This window comes from Pseudophryne corroboree, chromosome 6 (assembly GCF_028390025.1).
Source record: "Pseudophryne corroboree isolate aPseCor3 chromosome 6, aPseCor3.hap2, whole genome shotgun sequence".
NCBI lineage: Eukaryota > Metazoa > Chordata > Amphibia > Anura > Myobatrachidae > Pseudophryne > Pseudophryne corroboree.
The window spans coordinates 65,728,118-65,739,980 of NC_086449.1; positions in this window are offsets into that span (position 1 = coordinate 65,728,118).

Here is an 11,863-nt window from a genome sequence, read left to right on the forward strand (position 1 = left end):
AGTTCAGGTCAAAAAGTGCTACTACTTGATGTGATAGTACTGGGAACTGAGACACTACTGTTCTATAGACTGATCCATGATTGTCCACATGAGTAAATATACTTGATTTTACAACAGGTGATTGCACAGTGCTATAAGCAAAAGAAGGATTGCTATCATGCAATTCAGGTATTGGCTCTCAATATCATGTAAAATCCAAATTATACTATTGGTTAATCTTTAAACAAAATGTTTTGTTTTTTAAGCATTCTTGTACAGTCACTCACTGCACCATGGGGGTCATTCAAACCCAATCGCTGCTGTGCGTTTTCACACAACAGCGTCGTACATTGAGGTCCTGAGAACTAGATTACCTTAATCTCTATTTCACGTCAAGTGTGCAGAGGCTGCAGCTGTGGGTGGTAGAGCTTTGAACAAGGAGGACACAGAGGCTGGAGCAGCTGCAGGAAGAAGAAGAGGAGGAGGATAAAAGAAACTTTGAAGTGCATAACCCATATCCTGCTGAAAGTGAGTTGGGGTACGCCTCATTTATTCGTACTTAAAGATACCTTTATAAGAATCAATTTTACGTACTTATGTAAGTACGGTACGTTTCACGTATATGGGAGGGCATTCCGAGTTGTTCGCTCGCAAGCTGCTTTTAGCAGCTTTGCACATGCTAAGCCGCCGCCTACTGGGAGTGAATCTTAGCATAGCAGAATTGTGAACGAAAGATTCGCATAATTGCGAATAGAAATTTCTTGGCAGTTTCTGAGTAGCTTGAGACTTACTCTGCCACTGCGATCAGTTCAGTCAGTTTTGTTCCTGGTTTGACATCACACACACACCCAGCGTTCGCCCAGGCACTCCCCCCATTTCTCCAGCCACTCCCGCGTTTTTCCCAGAAACGGTAGCGTTTTTCCACACACACCCATAAAACGGCCAGTTTCCGCCCAGAAACACCCACTTCCTGTCAATCACATTACGATAACCAGAACGAAGAAAAATCCTCGTAATGCCGTGAGTAAAATACCTAACTTAATAGCAAATTTACTTGGCGCAGTCGCATTGCAGACATTGCGCATGCGCATTAGCGACTAATCGCTCTGTTGCGAAAAAAAAAACAACGAGCGATCAACTCGGAATGACCTCCATGGTGACAACATTGATCATTTTGTGGGGGGACACTATACCATTTGGACGTACTATACCATTGGTTTTCTGTTTCCCCTTTCTCTTCCTGGGACCCATGAGGCCCAGCTCACAGAGGAGAACATCTTTATTATGAACTTCGAGGACCAAGGGATAAAGACACCTTTATGAGCATCTCACACGCACTGCACTTGTGAGTACAGTATGTGTGTCATTTTGGGGTTCCACATCCAGTACAGATCTGAAGGACTCATAGGATTATTTGGGACCAAAAGATATATACTTTCATCTATGGACCTATGTTTAGCGCAAATTGAGAGTATATTTTTGTTTTTTGTACATTAATTTCTGGAGAAAGAGTGACTTCTCCTATATACCTCTCGTTGCAGCCATTCACTAGTGCAGTGACCCTTCACCATCTGTATTTTTGCAAGTTCTCATTTAATGACAGAACCTGACATAGTGCACATCACAGGTGAGAAATAATCACAGCAGAAGAGCAGAGACTGGTACAATGATAGATCCTGACACTACAACTATTGATTACTTCTATGTGGATTGTGGTCACTTTCTATGACATCTAAATCAGGGTCAGATTAGGGGCCACATGGAACTAGGGAAGTAAATTATCAAGTGTCTATTGTGAGTAGAGAAGGAGCTGTGATGCTTGCTGTGCCTTGTAGTTCTAAAAGAGCTGGGAGGCCATCCTATTCCACATGTTAAACTATGCCGTTGCCTGCAGAAACATATAGATGCCCTCCTCCTCAGGCACAATATATGACAAAATAAATAAATAAAAGAAATCCACATATGGAAATCCCTAAAACCTGTCTTGCAGGGTGCCTTGAGGACTGGGTTTGGGGACCACTTCACTAGTGAGTAGGACTCAGACAAAACCAACTACAGAGCAATGAAATAGTGCATGCAGCCATCATTTCCAGGGCTCTGCCAGTTCTGTAATACAGAGTCTCCTGTCACAGTTTCATGCTTATTCTAATGGAAGCTGGAAGCCGTGTGGTTCACAGGTATTAGTATAAATGTCTGGTAGGAGTTTCTGTTTGAACATTTTCTGTTGCCAGGTTTGTGTATTTGCAGACTAAGTGTGTCAGGCTTACAGCTGCTTTCTCACCTATTGTGCTACCATGGTTTGGTTACAGCGGTGCACTGAGCACTATGTAGCACTATGTGCAGGGCCGGTGCTAGGGTGTTTGGCGCCCTCCTGCAAAAAATGAATTTGCGCCCTTTCTCACACACGTAAAAGGGACAGATGCGCGCCTAAGGCACGCACCAAAAATTTAGGGCCGTGGCTTAATTGGGAAGGGGCGTGACCAAAGAATAGTACCAATTCACATTACAACGCACAATATAGTGTCCATCAGTCACATTACACAGTGTTACTTATACAATAAAATTAATTGCTGAGTTAATAAAAGTCATTTACGACCAAACTGAGCGCTAGTATTTGCACAAATGCTCTGATCCCTTGAGGTGGAAGAGGCCCTATCACCATACTAGTAACTGGATGTATACTGCACTTTCCAATTGCACTTGATAAGCAGATTTCTGCGCACACCTGCACCAATGCAAACACATCATGATGTACCCAACTCTCAATATCGAGTTCAACCGAATGTTAACAGTTAAAGAAGAGGTCCCAAAGTGAGAATAAATCAGATTTGTTTTTCATTCTTTCCACCATTTTCAGGTGGACCCACAAATCACACAGGTGCGTCCAGGGGCAATGCCTGGATGCAACTTTGTGCGACAGCACCTTTTTACACATTAGGGCAGACAACGTCCCCCTTTTTAAACAGTACGGCAGACAGCATCCCCTTTTTACACATTACGGCAGACAGAATAGATAGATACACAGGGATAGATAGAGAGAGAGGCAGACAGAATAGATGATACTTACCATCTCTCCGCGCTGGCTCAGGCAGTCAGGTTCCTCGTGCTGGCAGATCCCGGGTATGGGAGAAGGAGGAGGAGGGAGGGGGACTGGAGCCACAGCAGCGCTATGTAATTGGTAGTGGCGCCGCTGCAGCAGTCCCCTCTCCTTCCGCATTGGCTGGCTGCCGCCGCTGTGAATGCTGGGATGAGGGAAGCGCATCCTAGCATTCACAGCAGCACCAGCCAGCCAATGCGGAAGGAGAGGGACTGCTGCAGCGGCACCGCTACCAATTACATAGCGCTGCTGTGGCTCCAGTCCCACTCCCTCCTTCTCCTCCGGGACCTCCCCTGACACTGCTCCTTTTCTCCTCCGGTGGCGCACACAGCACAGGCGGCTTGTAATGAGTTAATTTGACTCATTATAAGACGCTGACATAGTTGCTGGCCGTTATCCAGCACGGCGCTTCCCTGCATTGCAGACCTTGGTGAGCGGGTAGCGCCGGCCCTGGTACTATCCCTGCCCCCCTTCCACGCATACTACACTGCAGCTGCAACCCTGAACCACACTCCCCACATACTACATCACCGCTACCCTGCATCCGCCTCCCTGCACACATTAATATGAACCCTCACCCCAAGCACACATTCATAGGACACACCCCCTCCCCCAGCACACATTAGTATGACCCCCCTCCTCAAGCACAGAATAGGGCACCCCTCCCCCTCCCACATTAATAGGATCCCCCCAAGCAGATTAATTGGACACCCCTCCCCAAGCGCAGAGTAATAGGACCCCCCTCCACAAGTAGATTAATGACCCCCCTCGCCAAGCATACATTAATTGGACACCCCCAGCACACAGTAATAGGACCCCCCCAGCACACAATAGGACTTCCTCACCCTCCACAGCACACAGTAACAGGATTCCCCCCCCCCTCCCCAGCACACAGTAATAGGACCTCCTTACCCTCCACAGCACACAGTAATAGGACCCCCCTCCCAGCACACAGTAATAGGACCCCCCTCCCCAGCACACAGTAATAGGACCTCCTCACCCTCCCAGCACACAGTAATAGGACCCCTCTCCCAGCACACAGTAATAGGACCCCCCTCCCCAGCACACAGTAATAGGACCCCCCTCCCCAGCACACAGTAATAGGACCTCCTCACCCTCCCAGCACACAGTAATAGGACCCCCCCCCTCCCAGCACACAGTAATAGGACCCCCCCCCCTCCCAGCACACAGTAATAGGACCCCCCCCCCTCCCAGCACACAGTAATAGGACCCCCCTCCCCCTCCCAGCACACAGTAATAGGAGCCCCCCCCCTCCCCAGCACACAGTAAAAGGACCCCCTCCCCCTCCCAGCACACAGTAAAAGGACCCCCTCCTCCTCCCAGCACACAGTAAAATGACCCCCTTCCCCTCCCAGCACACAGTAAAAGGACCCCCTCCCCCTCCCAGCACACAGTAAAAGGACCCCCCCTCCCCCTCCCAGCACACAGTAAAAGGACAGTCTCCCCCTCCCCCTCCCAGCACACAGTAATAGGACCCCCCCCCCTCCCAGCACACAGTAATAGGACCCCCCTCCCAGCACACAGTAATAGGAGCCCCCCCCCCTCCCCAGCACACAGTAAAAGGACCCCCTCCCCCTCCCAGCACACAGTAAAAGGACCCCCTCCTCCTCCCAGCACACAGTAAAATGACCCCCTTCCCCTCCCAGCACACAGTAAAAGGACCCCCTCCCCCTCCCAGCACACAGTAAAAGGACCCCCCCTCCCCCTCCCAGCACACAGTAAAAGGACAGTCTCCCCCTCCCCCTCCCAGCACACAGTAAAAGGACCCCCCCTCCCAGCACACAGTAAAAGGACAGTCTCCCCCTTTGTTTATCTGCAGCAGCTGCACTAACCTGAGCCACTGCTCCTCGTGTGGCTGGCACTTAGTGCTGCTCCTCTCCTCATGCTGCTTCCTCCTCCACTACACAGTACACACAGGTCAGTGTGTATCACGTGATGGAGAGGGAGGGGAGGGAGCGGGCGTGCTGGAGATTGCTGTGCTGTGTCTCCAGGAGAGTGAGCAGGATGGGGGGAGGGCCCTATTGCAGGAGGAGATCCGTGATGAAGTTCCTCTGTACGGCCGGTGAGGCAGGCGCTGCTCGTCAGTATGGTTGCGGAGCAGGGAGAGCGCCTCTCTAGCCCAGCGCCTCCCCGCTTTGCAGACCTTGCTGAGCGGGTAGCGCCGGCCCTGACTATGTGACATAAACATCACAGTTTCTGCCTTGCTGGGGACTTTTGCATTACATTAAAATTACATTTGATATTATTGCTTTAATGAAGCAATTAACAACATATGTAGTAAGATGTTTACCTTTAATGTGATTGGTAGTACCATAGAGGGGAGAGGACCAGTGGTGGACACAAAGGACTCACAAGCTGAACAAAATCTGTTGCGGTGGTGCCTAGGCTATTTCAGCCTGGGACCCTGTTGCTTATTCAAAAGCTAGCCCACCGCAGCACTGATTCATGGTGAGAGACATCTTTTCCAATTTGTATATTCACCCATAAACTGGTCCAGCCCCACAGATGCACTTTATGTATGTTGATGTCAGTATCATTTTATGTCATAAATAAAAGCCTTTATATTTTATATTTGTATTTCAATTGGCCTAATTGCTTTGGCGGCCGCCATATCCCTCCAAACAAAAAGAGATACATCCTTTTAAAAAATTTTGAGCGCCAGTGCTAACTACACCATCCCACTTGCATTCTCGTATTTTATGGAATTTATGTGTTTTTTCCTTGGTGTGTAGAAGCAAGGCGGCTTATATTTATTGCGCAACATTGCGGTTGTACACCCAATTCTTTCTACCATATGTGACATAAACATCACAGTTTCTGCCTTGCTGGGGACTTTTGCATTACATTAAAATTACATTTGATATTATTGCTTTAATGAAGCAATTAACAACATATGTAGTAAGATGTTTACCTTTAATGTGATTGGTAGTACCATATTTTGTAAATAAAGATTTCATATACCAATCTGGGTGTGGGATGAGGTGTGGTATGTGTGACTGGTGGTCAGGAGATGGCCGGTCAGCATACCAACCCTGGTATTCCGGCAGCTAAATGCCAGCGGGGGTTGAGTGCAACATGACCCTTGTGGGCTTGGTGCGCTCGTCACGCTGCGGGCAGGTTCTATTCCCACTCTATGGATGTTGTGGACTATGTGTGGTGTCTTGGATTGTGAGGGGGTGGGATGTAGAGATTGGTATTGTGACTGGCGATCTCCTGACCACCAGTCACATAACTACATCCCCTGCGCAGCCCCTTCAAGACCATTAGAGGGACTGATGGTGTATATCTGGTACTTGCAATGTAAACAGAAACTTTCTTCATTCAGATTTACATTTTGAATGGAGTTATTTCCATAATTACATCAAATCTAGTTAATTGACAAACTTTATATGGCATCAGAGGGAACAGGGGATAAGTGAGCAGGAATAATAAGCACAGGCTGCGATTTGGTTGTTCCTTCCATTGACAGTCCCCATGGGTTTCATCTAAGCCTACAAGAGGAGCCAGCATCAGGGAATACTGCTACATGTTGCCCTCAATGCTCTGGTATAGGGAGAGGCCCTATAGTAAAATAATTTTCTAGGTGGTAGTGGGCTTTCTTCTCTCTCTACCATAAACAGCTACAGCCATTCCTCCCAATTTAAGCTCCAGGAGTGTCTGCCTGCACCGGCCTCTTCAGTACCATTTAAAATACAGGAGGGAAATAGTCATCAACTTTGCCCATGTTAGGACTGTGATTAAGTAGAACCTGATGTTAACACACACATTAATATAATAACAGTCTATACAAGCACAGTCAATATAAATTCTGAATACACACAGTATAATGAAAGAAAGTCATACAACCCTCTGTGGAGACCCTCAGGGAAGGTAAACCCTGAGGACAAATGTCTGTGTGCCTATTGGACAGCACACGTTTACAACGCTAACATTAAGTTTTACTGGAAAAATCTGTAAAATAACATTATGCAAATATTAAATTCAATACTTTCATGAATGAGATGATTAATTCACAAATTATTTATTTTTAAATGTAAGTAATCTAATTTTCTAAATTATTTAACATCACTTTCATAGTCCAGTATTATTACTAGGGGGGTAATTCCAAGTTGATTGCAGCAGGATTTTTTTTAGCAATTGGGCAAAACCATGTGCACTGCAGGGGAGGCAGATTTAACATGTGCAGAGAGAGTTAGATTTGGGTGGGGTGTGTTCAATCTGCAATCTAATTTGCAGTGTAAAAATAAAGCAGCCAGGATTTACCCTGCACAGAAATAAAATAACACACCCAAATCTAACTCTTTCTGCACATGTTATAACTGCCTCCCCTGCAGTGCACATGGTTTTGCCCAATTGCTAAAAAAAAATCCTGCTGCGATCAACTTGGAATTACCCCCTAAATGCAAATATTGAGGGAAGATTTAATAGGCACTCTACACTATATATCCTATGATAACAATTGTAAGAAATGGTTACTATTTCCAGATGGAGAACATGGATTTATCATATATAAATGACAGTAGCTGTAGATATACAAATAATCATAAATCAATAACTGACAATTAATGTGCTATAAGTATTAAAATTTATACATATGTGAATATCCATGGGGTAACCCAGATTAAAGTCTATTTAACCACTATTGGAAATGACAGGAATAGTTACAGCAATGCTGTTTTTGATGGCACTCAGTTGGACACAGTATTAACCCCTTTTTTTTGAGTCATTTTAATTCTTTAGAGTGGAACCAGCTGTAAATCTTGCCCCAACTTGCAACCTTAGGTTATCAGAGTACTGAGGCCCTCATTCCGAGTTGTTCGCTCGTTATTTTTCATCGCATCGCAGTGAAATTTCGCTTAGTGCGCATGCGCAATATTCGCACTGCGACTGCGCCAAGTAACTTTGCTATGAAGATAGGATTTTTACTCACGGCTTTTTCTTCGCTCCGGCGATCGTAGTGTGATTGACAGAAAATGGGTGTTACTGGGCGGAAACACGGCGTTTTAGGGGCGTGTGATTGAAAACGCTACCGTTTCCGGAAAAAACGCAGGAGTGGCCGGAGAAACGAGGGAGTGTCTGAGCGAACGCTGGGTGTGTTTGTGACGTCAAACCAGGAACGACAAGCACTGAACTGATCGCACAGGCAGAGTAAGTGTGGAGCTACTCTAAAACTGCCAAGTAGTTTGTGATCGCAATATTGCGAATACATCGGTCTCAATTTTAGGATGCTAAGATACACTCCCAGTAGGCGTAGGCTTAGCGTGTGTAACTCTGCTAAATTCGCCTTGCGACCGATCAACTCGGAATGAGGGCCTGAGTTATTTTTTCTGAGCATGGTATAAAAGTCAATGAGAAGGCAGTAAGGAGATCGAAAGTGACTTCTAATATCCATAACTATGTATGATGGTGGCCGTTATATCTATCAGACTTCAACAATTACAATGGATAACATGCAGATACTGTATAATTCACAGGCGTTTATAGGTTAACTTGACTTGTATATTATAATAGTGGTAAAAGTGATCTAGTTGTCTTTATACGTTTAATTATATTCTCAGAAAGGAACATTGTAGAAAAATATTAATGACATGCTGACAAGGCCGACAGATCACACCATTTCATTAAAAGCATTTGGAAATAAAAATAACAGAAAAAAAAATCCAGCGCAAAGATGAGATAAATGTAAACCACCTGTATAACTGAACGCCTGAAGTAAAAGAAAGGGAAAACATTTACACACCTTAGAAAGTTATAATGGAACTTTCAGCATCCACTATAACATTTTCATGAGGCAGTGAGTTTTAAGGAGGCAAGTGATATCTATTGCAAAGCTTGTCCCTGCTAATCTCTTCCTCTTTCCCAGCAACCATACCAGGTTGGGGAATTCTATTATACAGTACCACTGCCTTATACAACAAGAAGAACTAATTTTATGCCCATACAGATAAACCACAAATGCCATCTGAAATCTGAAAAAGTAGGAAAAGAATAAAACCCCTATGTACTACATTTCATCAGCTGTACATTTCCAATTCCAGATTTATAGGTAAACTCCTTACTGCAACAATTGTTAATTTATTTTAGGGCTTCCAGTGCTAATACTGTTAGCAAATTCAAATGGGTCTATCAACATGGATGATCCCATAAGGCTAAACCACAGCGGTGTGTGGGAGCTGCAGATACCACGCCCTTTGTAGAAAACAAATATTTAATTTAAACCTAATTTGCCATTCCTCTGCGTATCTGTGGCCAATGACTCTCTTGGTTAAAAATACATAATTATTCCTCTAAGTTGCAAATGTTAGTTACTGCACAACATGATCCATTCCATAGCAGTTGTATGCTGGCTTGTAAACAATATTGGCATAGAGTAGTAATGTATCATATTGGGATAATGTAAATGGGGACTTTATCATTCTTCCTCTAATTTGCACCATTTAAGGGTTAATTTTACACAAAGGTGTGGTGGTGTAGCCAAGCTCTTATCTCAAACAACTCATCTTGTAAGAGACTTTTGTGATTGCCCTATGACTTGGAGAAGAAAAAAACGTATTTATGTATTATGTTAATATTAACACACTGTACCCTGCAACTCCTGAATTAGGAATGGTGAGGAACGCATGATTGGCCGCATATACTTCCTGTTTAATGGCCTAATTCAGACCTGATCGCTCACTAGGGTTTTTTGCGCTGCTGCGAGCAGATAGTCGCCGCCCATAGGGGAGTGTATTTTTGCTCTGCAAGTGTGTGAACGCATGTGCAGCCGAGCGTTACAAAAAAACTTTGTGCAGTCTCTGAGTGGCCCAGGACTTACTCATCCGCTGTGATCACTTCAGACTGTTCAGGGCCGGAATTGACATCAGGAACCCTCCCTGCAAATGTATGGACACGCCTGTGTTTTTCCAACCACTCCCTGAAAATGGTCAGTTATCACCCACAAACGCCCTCTTCCTGTCAATCTGCTTGCGATTGGCTGTGCGAATTGCTTCTTCATAAAACCCATCACATAGCAATGATCCGCTTTGTACCCATGTAACGCGCCTGCGAATTACAGTGCCTCTATGCATGCGCAGTTCTGACTGGAGCCCAGCACTGCAAAAAATGCTATTGACCGATCAGGTCTGAATGACCCCCTAAGTATTTAGAATGCAGTGTGAGAATGGGAACAATATTACTTTCTGTTCGGAGCACTTGCAACGCTTACTGGAATACTTGCAGTACTGGTTGGCGGCCATGTTACTTCTGGTTTTCTGAAAACTTCACAGAGATTTTAGACAATTAGCAGGGTTGTTATGTAACTATTTGAAGCTGTTTTATGCACTGTATATAAAGGACTATATGCATACTGTGCCACAGACTCATTAGACAGGACATACACATCAAGTGTACTACCGGGACCAGCTCCCCTGGATCAGCAATATCTGTCATTTTTGCTGACTGTAGGATTTTCCTGCTGTGTCTAATGTGATTGGGGCATTATGGCTTTGAAGTGCTTATTACCATCTTTACATCCTGTAGGAATCCTACACAAAAAGGGGTAACATGCTATATGGTGGCTTATTATATTATGTATTAAATGGCTTTAGTACATGTGAGTAGATGTCTGTATACTTGGTCACACAGTGCCATCATGTTGCATGTGCGTTTGTCTTTTTTATGTATCCTTAAAGAAAACTGGAAAATATGAATTGTTCCTTCAAGTGGATTTATTGATATGCAGACAGTAAACAGTATTTAGTGTAAGGAGATGCTGAACACATCCCGTATTATAGTATCACTACTCCATAATTATTACTCTGCCCGTGAGAGTGTTTGGACTGTTATTGGCTATGGTATGTGGTTTTCCCCCTCTTACTGTATATTTTGTCATGAATACATATAATCAGTAGATGTGCCAGGGCTGATTCACTTACATCTACTAGTTTTTGCAGCATTTAAAGACTTAGCATCTTTGTTTTTACAGCTCGGCTGCACCTTTTTCACTGTTCTGTTATTTTCTAATACAAGACTATTGTACTGTATTTATAAAGTAGACTGCACACAAAACATATAAACATGTTACTGACTGTATAATGAACAGAAAACTGAGGAAAGTTTGCCTATTTCTGGCAATCCAACATCTAAAAAAATGGAAGCACCAAACCTACATATATTTCTACATTTTACTATTTCTGAATGGACCCTCATTTTTTACTTTATATTTTTTTTCTATCACATGTACATTAACATAATAATATCTTATAAATGATTATCTATATGCTACATCAAAGCAACAACATTTTAGAAACTGTATTTCTTGCTGTGGACACATTAATATGTTTATTTACATTCACTGAACACTTTCTAACACCAGCTATACTCAATAACACCATACATTTTACAGAAAAACATGAATCCAAATACAGTCTACTGAAATTCATACCTCTAAGAGCTTTTCAGCAGATTGACCCATCTCTGATACATACTGTATCACCACTGGCTGCTTTCTGCCCTGTCATGTCCAGCCTCACAATAACACTGTTCTCCTTTCCTGTTTAGTTACTGTGGCACCAAATATATAATAGCTGTGCTGACATAAGAACAATGTAATATAATATATGTGTAAATAACTTATTTGATTTGCTTCTTGTGATGGGTAACAAGGAGGCTTCTTTACTATATCATAAACATTTAACACACTTGTATTATTGGTGTAACAAAAATGCAAATATACTTTTTTATTACAAAAATGCACTTTATTAACCAGCAGTGAACAAGTTCTTATAC